Source organism: Carcharhinus amblyrhynchos, chromosome 15, assembly GCF_965287045.1.
Source record: "Carcharhinus amblyrhynchos chromosome 15, sCarAmb.v2.hapA, whole genome shotgun sequence".
Lineage (NCBI taxonomy): Eukaryota > Metazoa > Chordata > Chondrichthyes > Carcharhiniformes > Carcharhinidae > Carcharhinus > Carcharhinus amblyrhynchos.
The window spans coordinates 32,662,351-32,688,047 of NC_137338.1; the positions used below are offsets into that span (position 1 = coordinate 32,662,351).

Genomic DNA, 25,697 nt, shown 5'->3' on the forward strand with positions numbered 1-25,697 from the left:
TACTCGTCCTGGATCCCCTGAGATTTAACTTGATGCAACAACCTACCCATTCAGTACCTTGTCAAAGGCTTTGCTAAAGTCCATGTAGACAACATCAACTGCACTGCCCTCATCTACCTTCTTGGTTACCCCTTCAAAAAAACTTTCTGTTATGTTAACTTCTACAAATGTTAACTTCTAAGAAGGATATTTGTTTTTTTACTGTGACTCTTCCACATCTTGAATCTTACTTGGTTCCATTGTTTTCTCATTCATCCTGTTGAGCTACAGGAACTTTGGATCTGCAGGCTATTTTAAAATGTCCAAACTTCCAACCGGTGTGGCATCGAAGTCCCCCTGCTGGGCATTTTTCCAGCTTGTGAAGAATTTTCCCACCACACTGAGAACATCTCAACATGGCAGGTGACACACTTTTCCCCAGGGTTGCGGGCTTTTGCTTCATTGCATTTATCATTTTTGTCTGACATATTGAACAGCTTTCACTAATTCTCTTCTAAGGGACGTTGCTTGCCCCAAGAACAACATTCTGTTTTGCCTCTTAAGGTCTGCCTGTTATTTGTATGGCCTTTGCAAGAGATCAATCCTCTCTTGTTTGAAAAAGATCTGATAGGGTTTTATCTAGGACCCCAACCACTATACAATCATTTGTTAATTTATCTCTGATGATCCCTTAGTCACAATTCTCCATGAGGTTGTGAAGGTCATTTATAGATGAGTCCGTGGACTCATCCATTTTTCTTCCTCTTAAGTTTCGCTCAAGCAACAATCAAATTTATTGGAACATTGAAGTACAAATCATATACCTGAAAGACGCCCTTATATGAGATTGAAACCTCATCAACAATCTGTCCAACATTAACATAATCTTCTATGGCCCCTATTCCATAGACTAGAGTACTGATCTGAATTTTTTTCCTCTTTATGTAAACACAAATTGTTCTGTATTTGGAGAATCACTTCTTCCAATTGTCCCATTGTTGACCCTTTCTTACAAATTGTCCTTGGAGTGGCAATGTTGACTCCACGCTTCCCTTAAGCTCTGAATCCATTGCTGCTTCAGTAGGATGATTTGTAGATTGTGATCTGTGCTCACTGCTGTCTGGACTCTTTGTGTCTTTGTGTCCGCTTGCATCTGCAGCATCCATAATGCTCTGCTCTCAGGTGAGACCTCAATCTTTTTTCTTCTTGTCCTTTTTTCAAAGGATTTGTAGGTCTTGCAAATCTGCAATTTTTTCTTCCAGGTCTGTCTGCTACCACCATGTTTTCAGGTGGCATGCATGAACAGTCAACAAAAACTGTTAGCTGCCATAATGTTTGTCTAAGGTTTGAGGTCTAGATGAGCTGTCTTTAGGATCTGTTGCCCTAAGAATGCTACCATAGACTCCCATTCAAAAAAAAACATATTCTTGTTGTATTGTCAGATCTATGTACATCCCAGTACTGTACACAAGGTACCACTACTGCTTCCACCAGATCTTAATCTTCTGGGCATTGTGATATTGACTCATAGTTACATCAGGATTAGGTGCCTCTTATGCCACCCCTTTACTCTAGAGAAACTAAAAGATGTTCAGCAACTAATTCATCCTCACATTCCATGCATTTAATAACAGTACATGTATGAAAATGTACAAGCATGCACATAGCAGAACATACATGAGAACAAGCTTTCCAAAGCTTTGTGTGCATATGGCTTCGATGGAAATTTGGTTTATGAAATTTATTTTGGTGAGTTTAAAATGGTTAGTCACTTTGATGTTAATTTTTCTGTTTTTTAACCCAATCTGGCACCTTTTTTTCTTTTCCGTTCTGAAGGTATTTTTAAGTCTAATAAGATCCAGCAGCACAGGGCTTCAATTTGGAGCCACAGCTAATAGTTTGGGCTTGAATGGTTTTTCACTTCACACAAGAAATAAGCTGAAAAGTTAACCACAAGCAGCAGTGACAGAATGGAAATATTATGAAGTGAGGAAACATAATATGATTATCTCACAGGCCTTACCCCATTCATGTTAGCTAATTTTTTCACAAAAGAGAAAATAAGCCCCTCTTGGGATAAAATCGTAGAAGGCCCTAATATTAAGAAATTTGATTTCATGAATGCCTGAAGGAGATAAGTAGACTGAAATGAGGGGCATAGTGTCACAGTTGCTAGCACTGCTGCTTCACAGCACCAGGGACCCGGATTCGATTCCAACCTTGGGTCACTGTTTGTGTGGAGTCTGCATGTTCTCCCTGTGTCCGCACAGGTTTCCTCCGTGCTGGTTAGGTGCATTGGCCATGCTGAATTCTCCGTCAGTGTACCCAAACAGGAGGGTGGCAACTACGGAATTTTCACAGTAACTTCATTGCAGTGTTTATGTAAGTCTACTTGTGTGACACTAATAAATAAACTTTAATAGAGAAAGGTGGAATCTCCCATTGCTTGCAAAGCTAATTTAAAATATAAAATCTTCTTTATCTAAAAAAAACCCTGGCATGCCTGGCAGTGCTAATGTAAGCCTTATGTCTTAACCACTTGAACTGAGGAAGTTTTTTGTCATGTGATTACGATTGTGAAGAAAAAAAATCTGAGAAATATTGTGGAAATCATCACTGTACATTCTCTTATAGCATGTACTTTCAGACACTGCAGTAATTGTTCTCTCTGAAATCCCAAAAGATCTGTGACAGTGAATTGGTAACAGATCACATTATTGGTTCCAGCTGCCAATATGATCCAGATAGGCAAATATCCAAATAGATTTATCATTGTGCTCTCTGTGATATGGAACTCTGTTTGGGTCACTATCTACAAGCATTGCCTGTTTAGAAAAGAATTCTAACATATCTCTGTGGTTCCCTTTGATCATTCATATAAAATCAGTACTTTTTCAAATGTGGAAATCAAGAATGTTCTCAAATCGGATTCAGAGAGTTTTTTTTAATTTGGTTATGGAATACGGGCTGGAACAGCATTTGATGCCCATCTCTAATTGCCCTTCAAGTGAGCTTGGCGATTGAAGAGTCGACCAACCACATTGCTGTAGATTTGGAGTTGCATGTAGGCCAGACCAGGTGAGGACAGCAGATTTCCTCCCAAAGGGGCTTCAGTGAACCAGATGTATATTTTTCTGGCAATTGGCAATGTTTTCATGGTCATTGTTAGACTTTTAATCCTAGATTTGTTATTGAACCTGGGTTCAGTAACAAATCTAGGATTAAAAGTCTAACGATAAAAGAAACCCCAATTACATCAGGGACCTTGGGTGGAGGCTGCTGCATGCAGCAGTGCCGCACAAACGTAGGATTTGTTGGTTCACGGGCTCCTGAGACAGCTCTTTCTGTGGCCTCAAGGAGTCCGTGGACCATGTCTACATTTCGTGTTATAGATTGTACACCCTTTTTGATTTTCTGAAGCACCTTTTATTGATGTTTTGTTTGCACTTCAGTCCCATGCTCCTGATCTACAGACACCCGGTGCAGAGAGGGGAGGGGAGGGATGCCGATCTCCTCGTGAACCTGCTTCTGGGCCTGGCGAAACACACCATCAACAGGTCCAGGCAGCGGGCGATCGGGAGGGCCGTCTGTCCCGACTGTCTGCCCCTCTACCGCGGCTACGTTCGCGGCCGGGTGTCCCTGGAGAGGGAGCACGCGGTGTCTGCAGGCACAGTTGACACCTTTCGCGCCCAATGGGCATCACAGGGGCTGAGGTGCGTTATAGACCCTGACAATCACATTTTGATTTGACATGTCTTAAGTTTCCTTTGTACTTCTTGTTTCTGTTCAGGCCGTTCCCCTTCCTTTTGGGGAGCCACCCTCTTTTTGTTTGTCCTAATGTAATTTGAGTTTGTTTACTTGGTTTGACCTGAAAGACACCGCCCCACCCTCAAGAGCATTAGCTTAGGCCTTTAGAGTACTAGAATTGTCTATTTCCACTTTGCAAATAAATATTTTCTGATGTTGTTCAACACCCACATATTCAACAATATTGTGTATGGATGCACAACGCAGGGTTATTAACTTCAAGGAAATTCAAATCTATGTGCACTGATATATTTTGATTTTATGTGACTATTGTATATGAAGGTGATTGAGTAGAAAGTGTACTAGAACTGTGGCCTTGTAAATCACTTCAACTGTTACAATCAATATAAGAGCAGTCCAATTGTTTCTTATATAAAAACTGTCTCTCCAGCATTGGATGTTTTCACAACACACACGTGCCTTGTGTACACAGGGAATTAGATCAGATTTGTTTTCTACATTCTGCACATTCCAAGGGTCTCCTGTCCTAATGTCTGATAGACAGAGTTAGCTCCATGAAGGAAATAGTGTAATTGATATTTAATTAATTAATATACAGCAACTCAAAAAATATGTGGCAGAAATATGGAAACCTGATGATAAATGGATTAAAATGTGGTGATCCTATTATAACATCCAATTGTTTCTTAATTCTACAGTATTTTCTTTACATTGTTTCATCCAGCAGTTTATTTTACTTATTGATCACCTGAGCTTGATTTAAAGAACAACCACTCAATGTGAATGTTCCAGTAGAGCTTTGACTGTCCTTCTGGCTTGTTTATTGCTTCATTTACAATGGCAGTCCAGATGTTACTACCTGTATCAGGGCATGGGATGAGCGATTGAAATGTTAATTTCGGTGGGAAGCCACTTGTAATTTACAGGTCGGACTTGTGTAAATTTAGCAACGCATTGTGATTATAATTGGATTTAAACCATGATCTGCATGGAATTAATGTCATCGTTGCTAACTTAGATTATGACAAAGAAACTTGCCTATAATTTACACTCATTTAAATGGGTCTTTGTGAGTAATATGTGGCATTATCACAGATTGAGCAAAACAACTTCTGTCTAGTTTATATGACTAAGAAAATGAATAAATTTAATACCACGCTAATGTCATCAACACTTTCACAGTCCTTTAGTATTGTCAGCTTCCAATGACAAAATTAATGGCTGGGATTCTCCAGTCCCGTCGGCAGTGCACGCCGCTTGCAGGTTTCTCAGGTTGGGGTGATGTCAATAAGAATTCCCATCAACAGTGGCGGAACCAGAGGATCTTGCCGGTACCAAACAAAGCGCCACCTCCCGCCAGTGGGAAACACTTGGGTGGGAGGCCGAAGAATCTCATCCAATATGTTTAATCAACCATTCAGCAACTACCACTTTTCATCGGCCTTCTGATCTGTCAGTAGTGCTCTAACATTGGGCCAGCGAGCTGATAAATGGCAGATGGAGTTTAATTTAGATAAATGTGAGGTGATACATTTTGGTAGATCAAACCAGGGCAGGACTTACTCAGTTAATGATAGAGCGTTGGGGAGAGTTATAGAACAAAGAGCTCGAGGGGCACAGGTTCATAGCTCCTTGAAAGTGGAGTCACAGGTGGACAGGGTGATGAAAGCATTTGGCATGCTTGTGTTGGGATGTCTTGTTGAAGTTGTACAAAACATTGGTAAGGCCACATTTGGAATACTGTGTACAGTTCTGGTCATCCTATTACATGAAGGATATTATTTAACTAGAAAGAGTTCAGAAAAGATTTACTAGGATGCTACCAGTACTTGATGGTTTGGTTTATAAGGGGAGAGTGGAACTTTTTCCCTGGAGCGTAGCAGGCTTAGGGGTAATCTTATAGAGGTCTATAAAATAATGGGGAACATAGATAAGATAGTCATCATCTTTCCCCAAAGGTAGGGGAGTCTAAGATTATGGTGAGAGGGTGGTGAGTGTTTGGAACGAGCTGCCACAGTTAATGGTAGAGTTTGGGATAGTGACCCAAGCTGAGAGCTGCTCTCCCCCATCAACTCCTCTCTTTCTATCTTCCAATAGCTTATCCTCCTCAGTGTTGCTAGTGCTCATTCTCCAAGTCATGCTGCAGTCCAAGGACATGCAGCATACTATTCGCATGTCTGGAAGAAAGAGGTGAGAGCAGAATGCTTGAAGCCAGAGCTGAGATTTATTTTTAAAGTTTATTTATTACTGTCACATGTCGGCTTACACTAACACTGCAATGAAGTTACTGTGAAAATCCCCTAGTTGCCAGACTCCGGCACCTGTTTGGATACACTGAGGGAGAATTTAGCATGGCCTAACCAGCATGCCTTTCGGACTGTGGGAGGAAACCGGAGCACCTGGAGGAAACCCACGCAGACATGGGGAGAACGTGTGAACTCCACACAGACAGTTACCCAAGCAAGGAATCGAACCTGGGTCTCTGGCATGTGAGACAGCAGTGTTAACCACTGTGCCACTACGCTGTCCTCACCATGGTCCATACCACCACTGCAGACATCTTCAATTTCAAGTAGAGGTATAAACCTCCAGTACTTCCACTGATTCTACAAGAGGCAGGAAAAATAAATCAGCAACTAACCTGAAAGTGGTGGATGATTCTTTTAAACAGCACGAGAGAAGGACTCCTTCCACTGCTAAATGCATTTTCAGCTGCACATACAATCCCTGCAGTGCAAAAGGAGGTCATTTGGCCCATCAAGCCTACACTGACAGCAATCCCAACCAGGCTGTACCTCCATTACCCAATGTATTTATCCTGCTAATCCCCCTAACACTTTAGCACGGTCAATCCACCAACCTTTGGACTGTGGGAGAAAACCGGAGCACCCGGAGGAAATCCACACAGACATGGGGAGAACATACAGATTCCGCACAAGCAATGACCCGAGGCCAGATTTGAACTCAGGTCACTGGCGCTGTGAGGCAGCAGTCCTAACCACTGTACCACCGTGCTTCCATGAAACAGCGTTATTTGGAGCACTCAGGTCGAAAATGATATCGCCAGATTCAAATCAGCATTGGACAGAGTTTGATGCTGCGATCGGCCAACTCTGCATTCTTCTGATGCAATTTGCAAATATCCACGGAAAGGTTCTGCCCAAGATGGCATCCATTGTGGCCAGCAGCAGAAGTGTGTGCGCATGAGGCACGGACACCATTTTGAACCTGAAAAGGTACTCATGGTGCTAACAACATGGGCACTGTACCATCAAATCTTACCATCTGAATTTCTTGATCCACTTCAGCTAATCCAGGAGTCAGTTCATGGCAGTTTTAATGTTTCCAGGCCTGTTGAGTGTGTGTCTATGCCAAGCAATAAATTCAGGCCTTGATGTGATAATTTTCTTTCTTCCTATTAGGAAGAGACTGACCTCTACACAATAACTGGTTATCATCTGATTGACCTCACTGTTTAATACAGGCATGGGCCTATCACTGTTAGATGGAGAACTTTCTAACATTGCCCACTTGTTGCCCATATCCCTTTCATCTTCAGTTTACAACATATTTACAGCCTGGCCTCTGAGTTTGCATTCAAGTCTGTCCATTTGGCATTAGGGCCATTGATACAATGGCTGGGACTTGAACTCCCAGCACCCAAAGAGAGTGTTGCATGGAAGGAATTAAAATGTGCGTTCGCAGCCGATGGCGAGTTCATAATGGCACTTAATGGTATCAATGAGGCACTCGAGTAATGGAAGTTGGGATCAACTTAACATTTAAAAGTCACGGCCTGGTAGTACCCCATGTAATTTTAACATCATGTGAGGGTGTGGGGTGTGGCCTGCACTATCGACAGCCACAGCAGGAGGGGCTATCTGGCTAGAAGCAGCAGGATGAATTTAAAAGATTTGCTTCCTTTGGAACTCGTTGAGCGCCAGGTTGAACAGGAATGCTCTCCCCAGGCCCCACAACGAGTCATTTCCAGGGTTTCCAGAGTCTTGACCACCCTCCAACTCTGCCAACTCCCTCCCAGTTGTTTTGAATTCCAAGTCCTAACTTATCCTCTATTCCCTTGGGATTACCTTTCCAATGCCCGATCAACTCAGAACCCCTCTCCATGTCATCGCTGGGAACCATTTCCCTGGATCCCAGGCTGCAAACTCCTGCTGCTGCTTTTTCCCAATTCCTTGGTTAAGGAAGTGAATCTGGCAGGATTTAATAATTCATCTTCACCAGTTAGAGTAAATAACAACGGCAATGTTTATTTACATGTACCTATAACATAGAATCAGAGAATCCCTACAGTGCAGAAGGAGGCTATTCGGCCCATTGAGTCTGCACCAACCACAATCCCACTCAGGCCCTATCCCTATAACCCTACTTATTTACTCTGCTAATCCCCCTGACACTAAGGGACAATTTAGCATGACCAATCAACCTAACCAGTTAGAGTAAATAACAACTGCAATGTTTATTTACACATAACTATAACACAGAGACATGCAGCATCATGGTTACCAATCAGCTTCCGAGAAGGTTCTGGAACAGAAATACCAACTCACCAGTGTTATCCCCCACCCTGCTCCTTGATTGGTTCCCCGGGTAATGTGATCCTTACTCTGCAGACTGTTCCTTAAAGGGACAACCACCACATCTCTCCCTCTCTAATTCCTTTTATACGAATGTCAAGACTCAATTTGCACAATCCAAGAATTAGTCCATGAATTTAGTCAATTATAAATTAAGTCTTTGAGGGGGTTTCTGAATCCTTGTTGGGGGGGGGGGTGCGGCGGCGGTACTCTTCTATGGGGAGCTTCCACAGGATTGCTGTCAGCTGAAACAACAATGACAGGTGCCTCTTCAGGCACAGCTAGTTCAGTTCTGTCTGTTTCTATGAGGGTGTCGTTTGTGTCTACCACTGGATGACCAGCTACTGGAAAGTCATCAGCATTCCCAAATGGGAATATAGCTCTCGATGGCAGTACTGGTCGTTGGGGCAACTCTCGCTCTCTCAAATGGTCTATATGTTTCCAGACCATCCTTCCTTCTACTTCCACTTGATAAAGCAGGGGCCCAATTTTACAGACAATGAATCCAGGGACTCAATTCAACCCATTTCCAAAATTCCTCACACACCCGGCTTCATCCACTGAAAATGGCCTTGTTGAGTTACATGGATCGTGGTTTGTCTTCTTGTACCAGACCCAGAATCTGGGGAGCTTGAGACTGGACGTAAGCCAGATTTGAGGATTTTACAGACTTTGCATTCTAGGCCTAGCATGTGCCTGTAATACATGAAAGAACATGTGAAAAATAAAGAATAAAAGGGTTTCATTTGAATTGTTACCCATGCAAGGCTCCAGCTTCAATTGTAGTCGGTGTTTGGGTCCTTCTGGATTTTGGGACACGTGATAAAGGATACTGCAATGCCAAGGGCTGTGACTTCAAATCATCCAGAGCCAATTTCAAACTGTCTTTCATTGAAATCACAGGACTGGTTAAGAATGTAGGCTTCTCAGAGCAAACATGAATGTCTGTTAAAACAGTGACACAAAAATGTCAAGCTTAATATTATACAAATGTACCTTGCAAGCTTACATTATTTCACAGACAAGTGGATTTGCTGAAAGGATTACATATCGCATCAACATCCACCGAAGCTTCCATATAGTTTCTCTTAACCTTTTGTTTTGAGAGCTAAAACAATTTCGTTTTTATCTGGTGCTCACGTTGCAATGAACTTTGACATCTAATCACAGAATTTCGTAATGGGTCATCAGTTATCCATTATGTATAAAGCAGCCTGGAATCCCAAAGATGGGCAATTTTTTACCCCAAAGGGTCGGAAGGGCACTTCATTTGTACGGGGTTAATGAATGATCAATTACTATATGTGCATCTCAGGCACCCATTTATTCCATGAACTTTCAAATGTCAGCACTGACTGATAAAAACAAGCGATGGTGGCCTTTCCCTTGTCGAAGCCTTATCTTGTGTCCGTCAGTGACCCCAATACCTAACAGTACATTATAGTATGTTAGTATGTTAAATAACACATTTTAATTTTTATGTCATTTCACAAATAGTTTGTTTCAATGGAACATGGATGTGTCTGTAGTAAATGTTCAAAGTATTTTCTGCATCAACCAATATTTGCGATGCATTTAAAAATTGGTCAACAATCAATATTAATCTTGAAAACAGTAACAGTTCCTTAACATACAGCTTGTGTGATTTAAAATGAACAGAAACTTGTTCCCTGTGTTGAGTATGTTTAGGTGTCAGCATGACATCTCCCCGAATCAGCAGATTTCTGCAATGTTCCTATTATCGTACTGGCAGAACAGCTGGGTCATGGCTGGGGTCAGTCAGCACTCGATAGAATGAGCTGCCACACACATACGGTATTCCCTAATGCAGCCTCCACCAACTCAGTACATTGATGTTAAGACGTTATTGGATCAATGATTCTCAAATATCTTTTAAAATGGGCCCGTCTATTTAAATTATATTCAGGAAATGAATACATCAAATATAAAGTGTTTTAATTACACTTCCAAGAAACAGTATGCTTACCTACAGATATCAGTAACATAGGCATGTCTGCTTCTTGTTGTAGATCAAATTTATTACAGGAATGAACATGGTGAATGAGAAGCTGAAAGTATGTGAGAACACGGGGATAGAAAAAGCAGATCATGCAAAAAGAATGAACTGAGCAAGTAGAGAACCCCAAGAGAGCTGGAGTTCAGAGAGGCTGAAAACCAAAGAGAGCAGGAGCCCAGAGTAGCAGATCCCGGAGGGAGTGGGATCCCGCAGAGAGCAGGATCCTAGAGAGAGCAGGATCACGGAGAGATGACGAAGGGAGCGGGGTGCTGGAGAGAGCAGGATGCCGGGGGGAGAGTGAGGTCCCCAGGGGGCGCAGAGTGAGGTCCCCTGGGGCAGAGCAGGATCCCGGTGAGAGTGAGATCCCAGAGAGCGGGATGACGAAGGGAGCGGGATGCCGGAGACAGCAGGATCCCAGGGGGAGAGCGGGGTCCCGGGGGGGGGGGGATGGAAGAGCAGCGTCCCGGGGGGGCAGAGCAGGGTCCTGGAGGGGCAGAGCGGGGTCCTGGGGGCAGACCGGAGTCCCTGGGGGGAGTGGGAGTACGTGGAGCGCAATGGGAGTGAGGGAAGTGACGTCTGGAGAGAGCCAAAACCCTCAGACAGCAGGAGTGCAGGGATATGAGATGAATGGGGGAGGCGACACATTCCACCTATTTTCTTCTACTTACGAGTAATTATGTAGCTGAGCTGATGTGCCTTTCAGGAATTTGAATCAGGCTAGGTACAAGCCTTTGTCAGAGGGGTTCTAGTTTGGCTCATTTTGATTTTTATTGAACAATGCAAACATGCACAACACTCAACTTTATACATACAATGCCCTTTTCTTGGATTCTTGCCAAGTTGTCCTGTAGTGAGTGAGGATGAAAGACAACCACAAAGATAATGGGTTCCACATTTTTTTAACGTTCCACACCTTTTGTGGTTCTTTGGTGTCTTAATCCTGGCAGTGTGGGATAGGGAAGGGGAGAAAGAGGGAAAGGTGAAGTGAATAAAGTGCACCTTTCCATCAGAAGTCCCCCAAATTCACAAGCAAAGTGATAAGAGGCACGTGAAGCCTGTCAAGTCTGCTTCCAGCCTTAATGTCATTACACTCCAACTAGGCCTGCATTGGAACACTGGGTTTAAAAAAAACACAAGATCATCATCTGTTGAAAAGGAAAAAGAAAGAGTGCCAGGGAAAGAGTCTATTTCAATCTTCTAAAGTGGAATTCCTGGTTTGTGGATCATTACGGAATTAGCTGCTTCCCTGGTGATAGCCACAAATGGAATTTTCTTCATCTCCAAAGGGATATCATGTGTGTGGGGAGTGGAGATTTGGGGAGTGGAGATTTGGGGGGGGGGGGGGGGGGGAGTGGTGGAGGTGTTGGGAGTTGGGCAATGTGGGGGAGGGGGTGAGTTGTAAGAAGATTTTCTCCGTTTTTTTAAACAACAAAGAAAGACATCCTGTGACAGATAATAGTGCTAATCATTCCACACAACACAGTAGCATGACAGAACAGCAATGGTTAGCTGTACAGCAAGATTCACAATGGTCAGTAATCAAAAGGATAGGATTACTTCCCTTGATGGCACGGGCTCAGCAGAATTCTGGCAGCCGATGCCTCTGCAACACAAAGGTTAGCACTGTTTGGCTTTGCACAGAGAGTTAATCCCTGATAGTTTTTTGTACTTTTTGTATTAACATGAACCCTAAACTGTCTGGTTGGGTAACAGTCTGTGTGTTTTGGATCCTTTTGGTTTGTTTAGCCCACTGATATAGAACGATGCTGTTGATTTGTGCTATTCTTAACAAAGAAACTAAGGAAAACAGAGCTGCCTCAAAATACCAGCAAATTGGGACTTGGACACTGAAGGTAGGATTGATTTACATGCATGTAGATGGGGGGGAGTCCTTCCATTGCTCGCTACAAGCAACCGCACAAAGAAACTGAAAGGTGTGCCCCCGCCCCTTTTTGTTAGTTTCCCATTAGTTTCATGTTCCGATGTGGATGGCTTATATGTTGTGGGCCAAGGTTGGGTCACGATGCAGCAACAACTGCTTCTCACACAAACTGATACCACGTAATGTTTGCAACCATTTTATTCCTTGTTTGTTCTTTATTTCTGGTGTGTGTTGCTGTTTCAGAAAAATAACAATAATCGATGGTTTTGGGGATGTCTGAATTCGATCTCAGTCCAGTTTTGGGATGAGAGTCGTTATCTGAAATACAGCAATCACATTGATGCACTCTTTTTAACCTCTTGATTCAAAACACCGGGCTTTATCTTTTTAAAAAGCGCATAATTCAAATTGGAGTTTATCGAATATAATGGTATTTCTGTAAGGCTAAAAAATACTATTTGAATGCTATTGTTAGATAAAACTGGGACATTTTGCAAAATGCTGTGCATTTGTTAAGTGAGCGAATGTTAAGAGTATCTAAATCATATCACCCAAGGTAAAGTGAGAATAGTAAAACAATCACAGGCAATTAGCACATTTATGTGTCCAAAAGGTGGTTGACATCTTGTGAGTGAAATACTCCTGACATCACTTGGCTGATTATGGTACAGTCTGTGACTCTCAAACAGCCTGGAAAGATTGGAGAGATAAATAAATCTAACTTAATTATTTTGGTAACTTTATTACACAAGAAAACACATTAAAGCTTTTCTTTTAATGTCTTATTAATGGTAACCTAGCTTTAATTTCTTCTGCCATTATGCCACAAAGTCTTACAAGTATTTTTCAACTTCTGGTTTTAAATTTTGGCTCTTATTTTGCTTTTAATTATTTTAAGCTGTTGTGATAAACATTATGTTGCGATAAAAGCCCTTCTCAGGAATTGTTGACTCCTGCAATCCTAAGATATTAATATTTTGAACTCCTGGTGACAGTCTTATTGAAAGCGCTATGATCTCTGGACATATAATCTTAATAAATATCTGCATTTATGTTGCTACATCTTGTAAATCGCGAATTACATTTACATATTTTACAAATTTGAATCTGAGCAAGTTTGAAAATGCTGTTTCCTTTAATGAGTTAAAAGAAAGACAACACTTTTACAAAGAACTTTCCACAAACTTAGGATACCCTAAAATATTCTGTAGCCAGTTAAGTAGTTTTGGAGTAAAAGCAGAAAATGCTGGGATTACTCGGCAGCTCTTCCAGCATCTATGGAGTGTGTAGCAGAATTAATGTTTGAGGTCAATGACCTTTCGTACTTGGTGCAAGTACTTTTCAAGAGGAGTTACTGTTGTACTGCAGGGAAATGCAGCAACTAATTTGCCTAGTGATGGTCCCAAAACAAGTAATAAAATAGATTGCCAGATAATCCATTTTAGTGATAATTGTTGAAGGATAAACGATGACCAGGACACCAGGAGCAATTTGTTATACTTCTTCAAAAAGTGTCGTGGGATGTTTCCCATCCACCTGATGGCGGGCAGATAGATCTGCTTTACGGTGTCATCTAACGTTGCATTTCCAAACATCTGACACTTTGACAGTAGAGTTTCTTCTGGTCTCCTAGACAATATTTCTCTTAAATCGTACTGCACCAGTTTAATTGATCATTCCTCTGAATTGTGGGATCTTGCTGTGAGCAAATTGACTGTTACACCTGTCTACATAGCAACAAGGTGATATTGCAGTTTATTGTTTATAAATGACACCTTGAGAGACAGGAGCAAACACTTAGTTGTTCTTGGAATGTGGGCATCTCTGGTAAGGCCAGTGTTTGTTGCCCAGCCCTAATTGCCCTTTGACTAAGTGGTAGTGAACGCCTTGTTGAATGTAGTGTAGGCACACTCGCAAATGCTGTTAGAAAGAGATCTCCAGGATTTTGACCCAGTGGTAGTGAAGGATGAAGTTAGAATGATGTGCCATTTGGAGGAGAACTCACAGGTGGGGAGTTTCCATGTTTCTGCTGCCCTTGTCCTTCTAGGTTGCATTGTTGAAAGAGGCATAGTGAGTAGTATGTATTCCTGTCACTGTGAGCTGGTGGTGCAGCAGGGTAAATGTTTAAGACGGTGTATGGGGTTGCTGATTAAGTTGGCTATCTTATCTTGGATGGCGTGGGGTTTGTCGAATGTTGTTAGAGCTGGACTCAGCTATACTTTTCATTCCTGACTTGTGCCTTTGTAGATGGTGGACAGATTTTGGGGAGTCAGGAGGTGAGTTATTTCAGAATTCCCATCCTGCTATTTACCAACAGAGTTTAAGTTTCTGTTCAGTTTCTGGTCAATGGTAATCCCCAGGATATTGATAGTGGAGAATTCAAAGACGATAATGCCATTAAATATCAAGTGGTTAGATTCTCTGTTCTCAGAGGTTGCCATTGCCTGGCACAAGTGCTATTTGCCACTTAATAACCCAAGCTTGAACGTTGCTGAAGTTTTGCTGCATGCAAGCATGAATTGCTTTAACATCAATGGGATTGCAAATGATATAAAACATTGTTAATCATTAGTGAACATCTATGTTCCAAACCTTATATTGGAGGGAAGGTCATTTGATGAAGAACTGAAGATGGCTGGGCCTAGAACGGGACCCTGAGCAATACCAGCAGTGATGTCATGGGGCTGAGATGATTAACCTCATGGTTGCGAGGTCTGTGCTGATCTATCCGTTTAGCACAATGGTGGTGCTGCACATCACAATGGAGGATGTTCTTACTGTGCAGCCAGAACTTTGTTTCCAAGAGGACAGTGTGGTAGTCATTCCTACTAATACTATCATGGACAGACACATCTGTGACAAGTGAATTAATGAGGATGAGATCACGTAGGTGTTTTCATCACATGCCACAGGCCCAGTTTTGGAAAAAATATCTTTCAAGGAGGGTTTGCTTAGTCAGTAGTAATACTACTAAGCAACTCAATCAGGGAAATAATAAGGCCCATTACAGATCAAGGGGGCAATCTGCGTGGAGCTGGAGGGCATCGGTTGGGTGTTAAATGCATACTTCACATCTGTCTTCACTCAGGAGATGGACAATGTAGGTACAGGATTTGGGGAGAGGGACTTTCAAGCAGTGATTGTGTGTGTCGATTGTGTGTTGTTGTCACTTATATGGATTTCAGCAAAGCATTTGACAAGATCTCATTAAGACTGATAAAGAAGGTAAAATCACATGGGATCCAGGGTAACTTGGCAATTTGGATCAAAAATTGGCTTAGAGATAGGAGACAGAGGGAGGAATAGAGGGCTCCTGTGAGACTGGAAGCTGGTGTCCAGTGCCTTCCACAGAAATCAGTGCTACATCTCTTGTGCATGATTATATATAAATGATATAGATGAGAATGAGAGAGATGATAAGTATATTTGTGGATGACATGAAGATCGGTAGAGTTTTTAAAGGTGAGGGAGGAAGAAGGTCCTAAATTGCGAAAAGATGTAGATGGGTTGGTCAAGCTGGGAGATCAGTAGCAGATGAATTTAGTCATGAAAACTGCAAGGTGATGCACTTTAGAGAGAGTAACAAGACGAGGGAATACTCAGTGGATGGCAGGACACTAGGAAGCTCAGAATAACAGAGGAATCTTGGGTTATCTGTCCATAAATCACTAAAGGTGGCATGACAGGTTAATAGGGTAGTTAAGAAGGCATATGGGACACTTACCTTTATCAGTCATGGCATAGATTATAAGTCATGATGTGGAGATGCTGGCGTTGGACTGGGGTAAACACAGCAAGAAGTCTGACAACACCAGGTTTAAGTCCAACCGATTTATTTGATAGTACTATCAAGTAAATCGGTTGGACTTAAACCTGGTGTTGTCAGACTTCTTACATAGTTTATAAGAGCAGGGAGGTTATGTTGGAGCTGTACAAAACTTTGGTTAAGCTACAGCTGGAGTGTTGTGTGTTAGTCGCCTCACTAAAGAAGGATGTGATTGCACCGGAGAGGATTCACCAGGATGTTGCTTGGGATAGAACATTTGAATTAGGAAGAGAGGTTGGATAGGCTCGGATTGTCTTCTTTAGAGTAGGGAAAGCATAGGGGGAGTATAATTGAGGTGTATAAGATTATGTGGGGTATGGACAGGGAGGATAAGAAGCAGCTGCTCTTCTTAATTCAAGGATCAATAATGAGGGAGTATAGTTTTAAGGTGACTGACCAGAGGTTCAGAGGGGATTTGAGGAAAATGTTTTACACCCAGACAGTGATTGAAGTCTGGAATGCACTGCCTGGGAGGGTAATAGGTGAGGTAAACCTCACAACCTTTAAAATATACGTGGATGAACACTTCACATGTGATAACATTAAGTGCTAGAAAGTGGAATTATGTAGATATAGTGTAGTTTTGTCAGTGCAGACTTGATGGGCCTCTTCTGTATTGTATAACACCATGACTCTTGGTAGCGGATATTAAAGTCCCCATTCAGAATGCATTCTGCACCTTTACTTCCCTCAATGCTTCTTCCAAGTGGTGTTTAACATGGAGACAGACAGATTTATCAGTTGATGGAGGGTAGTAAGCGATACTCAACAGGAGATTTCCTTGCTCATGAATTCTGGAGTTAATATTGTGGATTCCCTTGGCCACCCCAATCTGGCTGCATATCACTGTGCTGCCGTCTCTAGCCTTGCTAATAGGACAGCTCATGCCCAGGGAAGATAATGCTAGGATGGTTTTTCCAAGGTATGGTTCCCTGAGTATGATTATGGCATGTTGTTGCTTGACTAGACTGTAGGGCAGCTCTTCCAGTTTTAGCACAAGTTCCCAGTTGTTCATGAAGGTCAGTTGGGTAAGAATATGCCTTTGTGGTTTCCAATGAATAGGTGAAAGTTGAATTATCTGAATATTTTGCTAGGATATTTCTGAAATCAATTAAGAGTCAATCATATAACATGTATAAATGCAAACTTGTTAGTCAACTTTACTCTTCAGTGACTTAAAGTTCATTTAATTGTTGTGATAATTTGGAACATTTTTAAAAATGTAAACAAATTTAGTATCCACACAAGTGCAGTCCCTGAACTATTACTTTATTAACTTAGAAATGAAGGAATAGTCTGATTTACTTAATCAGATTAGCATTTTCCTTTTTCTGAATTTTACTGACTTACATTTGTAATTGCTTCAACTTTTTGAATCGAAGATGACAAACATGGCAAAATAGAAACTGTTATGAGCTAATTGAGAGGGAAATTTACTGGAAGAGGTGTAGTCCATTCAGCTCCTTGAGCCTGTTCCATTTTTTAGCATAAAGAAAATAAAATAGATCGAAATTTATGCGGCTGCATGAATCTTATTTTTCAAGATGTGACGATGCTGGCGTTGGACTGGGATGGGCATAGTAAGAAGTCTCGTAACACCAGATTATCTGAGGAAGGAGCAGCAATCTGAAAGCTCGAGATTCTAAATAAACCTGTTGGACTTTAACCTTATTTTTCAACAATGCTCCCCTATTTGTGAGCTTCTTTCCAGATCGTAGATCATGAAAATTGTGATGGCAATTTTTCCAGTGAAAATTAAAATTTCACCAATATGTCATATATTCTTTGCTGTAAAATATTAAAGAACTTAGTAAGAGACTGGTATGAATTTTACTAATAATGGAAGGCTTTGAATTGCATTGTTAAGTGAATTGAAAAGAAAATTGGGCAGAGTACCAAAGGGACTGTTGATTCACTATTGTTTATTTTGCACAACTACCGAAGAAAAATGTATATCCCAATTTTACATTTTTCCTCATTACTAATGGGTAATGTAAGGGAAGAAGATTAGAGATGCAAAGGGCTTGATTTTGTAAAAAATGCCGATACATTATTGGGGCAGCCTAACTGTTTGCCTTGCTGGGTGAATGGGAAATATTCCATTGCATGTCATAGAGTCACAGAATCACACAGCACAGAAACATAGCTTTGGCCCACCACATCTATGCTGATCATCAAATACCAATCTATAGTAATCACATTAACCAGCTACTATGCCTTGACGCTTGCCTAGATGCTTCTTAAATGTTGTGAGTACCTGCCTCTACCACCCTCTAAGGCAGCACATTCCATATTTCTACCACTCAGTGAAAAATCTTTCCTCAGATCCCCTCTAAATCACTTATTCCTCACTTTAAACCTATGCCCTCTGATCTTAGATCTCCGTGCCATGGGGCAAAGATTCTTATGAACTACCCTATCTATGCCTCTCATAATTTTGTATACCTCTATCAGATCCCCCTCAGCCCTCTCTGCTTCAGGGAAAACCAACCAGTCTATCCAGTCTCTCCTCAGAGCTGAAGCTTTCCACCCGAGGCAACATCCTGGCAAATCTCCGCTGCACCCCTTCCAGTGCAATCATACCCTTCTGATAGTGTGGGAACTAGAACTGTACATAGTAATATGGCCTAACCAATGTTTTATGAAGTTGTACCAAGATCTCCCTGCTCCTATATTGTATCCCCCAGCTAATAAATGCAAGCATTCTGTATGCCTTCTTCACCACCCTATCTATCTGCGCTGCCACCTTCAGGGAGCTATGGACGTGTAAACCAAGATCCCTTTGTTCCTCAACACTCCCTAGGGGATGTACCGTTCATTGTGTGTATCTTATCCTGGTTAAATCTCATCTGCCTTTGCTCTGCCCAACTTACCAGCTGATCAACATCAGTCTGTAGCTTAAGACTATCCTCACTATCAACAACACCACAATTTTTGTGTCATCTGCAAACTTACTAATTATACCTTCTACGTTCACATCCAAGCCATTTATATATATATAACAAACAGCAAGGGCCCAGCAATGATCCTGGCAGTACACTGCTGGTCACAGGTTTCCAATCACAAAAGCAGTCCTCCACCTCAAATTAGAAATGCACAGAGTTCTTATTTTATTTAATGATGTCAGGGAAATCCTGCTGGTGTGAAAGCTGTTTCTTACTCCCCCTCGATTCTCTGTCTCCTCTGCCGTTCTTGCCTCATAAAACCAGGAGCAGTACTGCACTGCACTTTGTTTAAAATACTTAGAAAAAGAATAAAGACTTATATTTGTATAGGCTGAGAATTACCACCCTCGTTTGTGTGAGGCAGGAATGGTAGAGCGGCCAGAGAATCAGGGCAGGGGGTTAAAAACAGCTTTCATGCTGGCAGTGTTTCCCCGCTTGAGCGTCCCCACCCCCTACCAGGGGATAGTGCTCAGACAGTGAGGAGACATACCAGGGGGAATACAAAGAACAAAGAACAACACAGCACGGGAAACAGGCCCTTCAGCCCAACGAGGGAATCTGGGGGTTCTGTGGTAGAGGTGCCAAGGCTTCCATGATAGTAGTTGGGCGGAAGTTCCATGATGTATGGTGGGAACGGTGGTGTTGGTCCTGGGGTGAGGAGTTTCCATCTTTGTTTCTTTTATATTGAGACACCCTTCAAAAACTGGCTGATCCACCTGACTGACATTGTGGGACCTGCTCCTTCATTTTTTTCCAAAGTGTTTAAAAAATACATAAGAATAGTTGGCAAAGCAGCTGATGGCATGCCCTCCGCTTCCCTGCTTGAGACAACAATTTGAAAACAATTCAGAAATTTCCAGCCATAGTGTTTATCACGACCACGGGATATAAGAACATAAGAACATAAGAAATAGGAGCAGGAGTAGGCCATCCAGCCCTTCGAGCCTGCCCCGCCATTCAATAAGATCATGGCTGATCTGTCGCTGCTCAGTTCCACTTTCCCGCCCTCTCCCCATAACCCTTAATCCCCTCTCCTATCAAAACCCATCAACCCGCGTCTTAAAAATATTTAGCGAGGCAGCCTCCACCACTTCAATATCTATATATTATATTATATATATATTATGTTATATATATGTATATATATATATCTCGACAGACTCTGCAGCCAATGAGGTATATTAAGTGTTGTCGCTGTTGGAGATAACCCAGAAGTCAATGTGTACAGCAAGCTCCCACAATGTGATAATAGCAAATAATAGAGTTGTTTCTGAAAGTTAGAAAGCATTTCATCAATGCACATCTTTTTCTCTTTTTGGCCTCAAAAAGACTTGGTTCTTCTGATAATTATTCACACATGACTTTAAATTTTAAAATTTGTTATAGAGTCAGAGAGGTTTACAGCATAGAAACAGGCCCTTCAGCCCAACTTGTCCATGCTGCCCTTTTGTTTTGAACCCCTTACAGAGCTATGAAATCAGCATGAATAGTGAATGTTTTTGTTGATCCACATATGGAGTTAGTGAAGCATATCAAACACTCATAGTCAAGATTCTTCAAAGTACATTCGATATACCAAGCTGTAAAGGTCATATTAGACAGCATGATTGAACTTCCTGGACTGTAGCATCCAGGAAAATGGCAGATGTTCGCTCATTATCAACCAAACTCCTGTTGGTAATTCTAACCCAGTCCAATGTAACTCCACCGGCAACCACATTTCTGTTGTCGCTGGCAGTCCCAAACTTATTTTCAGTGGCTGTCAAACTGAGAGACCATTGGCAATTCTAGTTAGTTATGTCAACGTGACTGTCCATCCACTGCTGGTCCTAACCCAGGTTTTGTTGTACCACCACAAGTGGAATGATTTTGGTATTCCAAGTGCACAACTGCAATTATTGCATTTCATAGAATAATAATATAAAATAGCACAAAAACAGGTTATGACCCATGCTTTCTCTGCACATGCTTTTCTCCATATGATCCATCTCATCTAACAACTAAGAAAAGAGCAAAGAAAAAAAGTACAGCACAGGAACAGGTTCTTCAGCCCTTCGAGCCCATGCTGATCATGATGCCCTAACTAAACTAAAAAAAAAGCCTTCTGCCCTTACTCAAACTGTATCCCTCTGTTCCCTCCCTACTCATGTATCCAACCAGATGTCTCTTAATGTATATGCTTCCACCACCTCCTCCGGCAGCATGTTACAGGCACCCACCACACTCTGTGTGAAAATCTTTCCCGCACATCCCCTCTCACTTTGAATCTGTGCTCCCTTATAATTGACACTTCCACCTGGGAAAAAGCCTCTGACTATCCACCCTGTGTATGCCTCTCATAATTTTGTAGACCTCTATCAGGTCTCCTCTCAGTCTCCATCTTTCTTGTGAAAACAATTCTAGTTTATTTAACCTGTCCTCATTGGCAATTCCCTCGAGATCAGGCAACATCCTGGTGAACCTCCTTTGCACTCCATCCAAAGCTTCCGTGTCCTTCTGGTAGCGTGGTGACCAGAACTGCACGCAACACTCCAAATGCAGCTTAACCAAGGTTTTATATAGCTGCAACAAGATTTTCCAACTCTTGTAGTCAATGCCCCGGCCGATTGAAGGCAAGCATGCCTTCTTAATCAGCTTGGCCATCTTTGTGGCCACTTTAGCATCATTCCCCTGCTCTCTCCTAATATTCTCAACTATTTAATTACCTTTCAAAGAGAGAGAATCATAGAAACCCTACAGTGGAGAAGGAGGCCATTCAGCCCATCAAGTCTACACCAACCACAATCCCACCCAGGCCCTACCCCCCCCCCCGCCCCCCCCCCCCCCCCCCCCCCCGCCCCCCCCCCCCCCATATGCCTATATATTTATCCGCTAATCCCTCTCAGGATCTAAGGGGCAATTTTTAGCATGGCCAATCAACCTAATCGGCACACCTTTGGACTGTGGGAGGAAACCGGAGCACCGGGAGGAAACCGGAGCACTCGGAGGAAACCTACGCAGACATGAGGAAAACATGCAAACTCCACACAGACAGTGATCCAACCCGGGAATCAAACCCAGGTCCCTGGAGCTGTGAAGCAGCAATGCTAGCCACTGTGCTACCGTGCTGCCCTAGGTTATGGTGCTTTCTCCAACAATGGGTCGTACGTTCCAAGCGTCCTCCGTGTCATTATATTTTCATGATGGCTCTTCCATTCTTTTTATGATTTGATCACGGAGTCAAGATTGCATAAATTTGGTTTGTATTCCCTTGAGTTTAGATGGTTAAGGGCTGATCTGATTGAGACTTACAACCTATCAAGGGATTCAGCAGAGAAACTATTTCACTGAAAAGGGGGCATGATTTGAGCTATGCCACTTAGCAATGAAATCAAGAAACACTTCTTGATCGTAAAGGTTGGCAGAAATATAGAATCCCTACAGTGCAGAACGAGGCCATTAGGCTCATCGAATCTGCACCAACCACAATCGCACCCAGACCAGTAAGTAGCCTATCCCCTTTACTCCAAGTATTTACCCTGCTAATCCCCCTGGCACTAAGGGTCAATTTATCATGGCTAGTTCGTCTAACCTGCACAACTTTGGAGTGCAGGAGGAAACTGGAGCACCCTGATGAAACCCACACAGACATGGAGAGAACATGCAAGTTCCACACAGTCACTGAGGTCAGAACTGAACTGGGGTCCCTGGCGCTGTGAGGCAGAAATACGAACCACTATGCCACCGTGCTGCCCAAATATAGAGCTCTTACTCCCAAAAAGCTATGATAGTTGGGTCAGTTGAAAATTTCAAAACTGAGATTGTTAGATTTCTGTTAAGTAAGAGTTTTGAGTGAGTAAATGAAGTTGAGATAAAGATCTGCCATGATCTAACTGAATAATATAACAGGCAATGGGTTTAATGCCTATTCCTGTTCTTATGCTCCAATATATGCCTTCTCATTGCTGTTTCACTAACCAATTAAACCAACTTATCATTTCTTATCTTATAATCTTTTAGTAACCATCAGAGTTGTGCAAAGTCCTTTCACTTTTCAATTTCATTTAAATACTTACTATTTACGGTTTATCTCCTTTCCTCATTCTTGATAGAAAAGTTATTAAACAGCACTGACCCACCTAACTGTTCATCCTATTAATCTATTTATGTCTCATTGCAGTCTTTCACAATCCTTGCTCCAATTGCTGTGCCACAGAATCCAACAAATTTGATATTTTTCTTTCAACTCCTAAATCAAACTAATTTCAATAAAGCAAATAAAAGTGGCCACAATCCAAATTCCTCATCTTTGTGAGCTAAAAAACTTCATGCCTATCCTTACTTTCTGGTCCTCCAGCTGTGCTTCTTATGCAGTTACTTGGGATTGAAGATGACTTGCTTTCACTCTGGTTTGATCGGTTCTGAAATGGCCAGTAAGTCCAATGGGCAATCTGCAGATTCTGCCACATGTGGGACAAGTTGTCTTTGAAGGGTTTGGTAGATAGAACAAGAACAAAGAACAGAACAGTACAGGAACAGGCCCATCGGCCCTCCAAGCCTGTGCCGCTCATGCGCCCAAGTAGACCATAGATTTGGAGATTTGTGCGCTCTGTTTGACACCTCAATCGTGCGTACTCCAATAAAATCTCTTGATGGATTTGGTGCCATTCTGAATGAGCCTCTCCATTTTGGTTGCTTACAAGTAAGGGTCTCCCATGAGTTTGTGGGTACGTCTGGACTCTTCAGGCTTATTTTGAATACATGCTTAAAGCATTGTTATTTTTCTCTTGGGTGTCGCCTGCAATGACTGAGTTCTGAGTAGAGCAGTTGCTTCAGAAGTCTGATGTCAGGCATCTGAATAACATGTCCCACTCAGCGGAGCTCAGTTTAAATGGTTAATGCCACAGTGCTGGGCAAGTTGGCTTGGAAAGGGGTGCTGCTGTCGGACTGGCTATCTGCCAAAGGATTCGGAGGATCTTGCAAAGATGTCACTGAGGGTACTTCTCCCATGCTTTAAGATGCCTGCTGTAGATTGTCCAAGTCTCAGTGTTCGAGCAAAGGATTAGCGCTCCCCGGTAAACATTGGACTGGATTTCATGGCCTTGCTTGGGTGAGACCCAGAATTTCCCACCTGAGGTCAACGGAGATTTTTTTTTAATCAGACCCTCGCCCGTACTGAGGTGGTAGAGTTCCATCCACTGATCTTAGTCTCAGGTTTGCGATTCTGGTCCTCAAATACTCTTTCCCTCAGTCAGCTGAAGGCTGAGCTGGCACATTGGAAGTGAAATGAACTTTACCATCCATGCCTTCGTCAAGAGGAGGCTGCTAAGATAAGATCCAGGTTTTTTGTGAACTCGCCATCGATGAGCAGATGTTTTGATGTGAGAGCAGGTTCAATAGGGCCATCCCCTTCCAGATGTGCAGTGAAATGTCCATATTTTCATTTGCTCCAACTATCACATCCTTTATTTTCTATCCTCCTACTATCATTCTAACCATAAGACTTTATTCCCCTTAATTTCACTTGGTATGATTTTTGCTACAAGTCTGTTTTCTAAAGATGGCCTAAAAAGGAGTTATAGGCCTGGATTTTCACTCCCGGGTCAATTCTGCAGAACCATGCAATTTCTTGGCTCCATGAACAGCCCCCCCGCCCCCCTCCTCCACCCTCAGAAGAGCTGGGTATTTTGGAATTGGAATTTTCATTCAGGGTGGGTGGGTGTGGGGTGGTTGTAGAGGGGGGAGTCAGGGGGTGATTGTGGAGGTGGGGAATGAGCGGGGGAAGAGCAGCCTGCCAACCCCAGAATGAATGAGGAGATTGCCAGGAGCAGAGGCAGACTGGCTGGAAGGCATTGGCACTGTATGAAAGATAAACCAAAAAAAAACCCTCACCTCACCTCCCACCCCTACACTCTCCATGCCACACCCATGTTAGCCCAAGTCACACCATGCCCTCACCCAACTTTCCAAAACATACCTTGATGTACCTTCTGTGTCAGTCTATGCCCTGTTATCACCCCTCATGGATCCCATACCCTTCATGTCAACCTGAACTCCTGTACCCATACAAGTAATTTTAACAAACCTAACATTTTTTCCTAAAATTTAAAGGGCAGGCCGTTTAAATGCCTTGACAGCTTCATAGCACCCTTTGAGAGTTGCTTTTCACTGGTCCTTTGACAGTTGATTTTGACAGTATATTGACAGTTCCAATCAAATTGGCAGTAATGGTTTTATGCATGTTTTATGCACGTTCATGCCTACCTTTAACAATTTATTTACCTTTAACAATTTATCTTTAACAATCCCAAAGGACATACCCTGCCTACCTAAGGTTGGACAGATTGCACCTGTAGGAGTTTAGAAGATTGAGAGAAGATTGAAAAATATGAGATCCTGAGGAGACTTGACAGGGTGGATGCTGAAAGGATGTTTCAGTTTGTTTGAGAGGCGAAAACTAGGCGACACGGTAAAAGTCAGGAGTTTATCAACTAAGGAACAGATGAGAAGAGATTTTTTTTTCTCTCAGGAGATTGTGAATCTATGGAAATCTCTTCATTAGAGAGTGGTGGAGACAGGGTGGGTAAATATTTTTGAGACAGCGATTGAAATATTCTCGACTACCAAGTGCTTCAAAGATTATCAGGAGTAGGCGGATAATGAGATGGAGGCCACGATCAGCCTTGATCTCATTGAATGGTGCAGC

At 42.4% G+C, this 25,697-nt stretch overlaps 1 protein-coding gene across 5 annotated transcripts in view; it reads left to right on the forward strand.

Annotated features, from left to right (window-relative positions):
- hao2 (hydroxyacid oxidase 2 (long chain)) overlaps positions 1–25,697 on the forward strand; it is a 94,468-nt gene that overhangs the window by 24,383 nt on the left and 44,388 nt on the right. The window contains exon 1 of one of the 5 annotated variants that reach the window (XM_080203746.1): positions 12,112–12,212. The exons of the other annotated variants lie outside the window; for them this stretch is intronic. The gene's annotated coding sequence lies outside the window, so the exon portion shown is untranslated. Of the gene's footprint in view, positions 1–12,111; positions 12,213–25,697 lie in introns of those variants that run through there. 5 annotated transcript variants of the gene reach the window in all.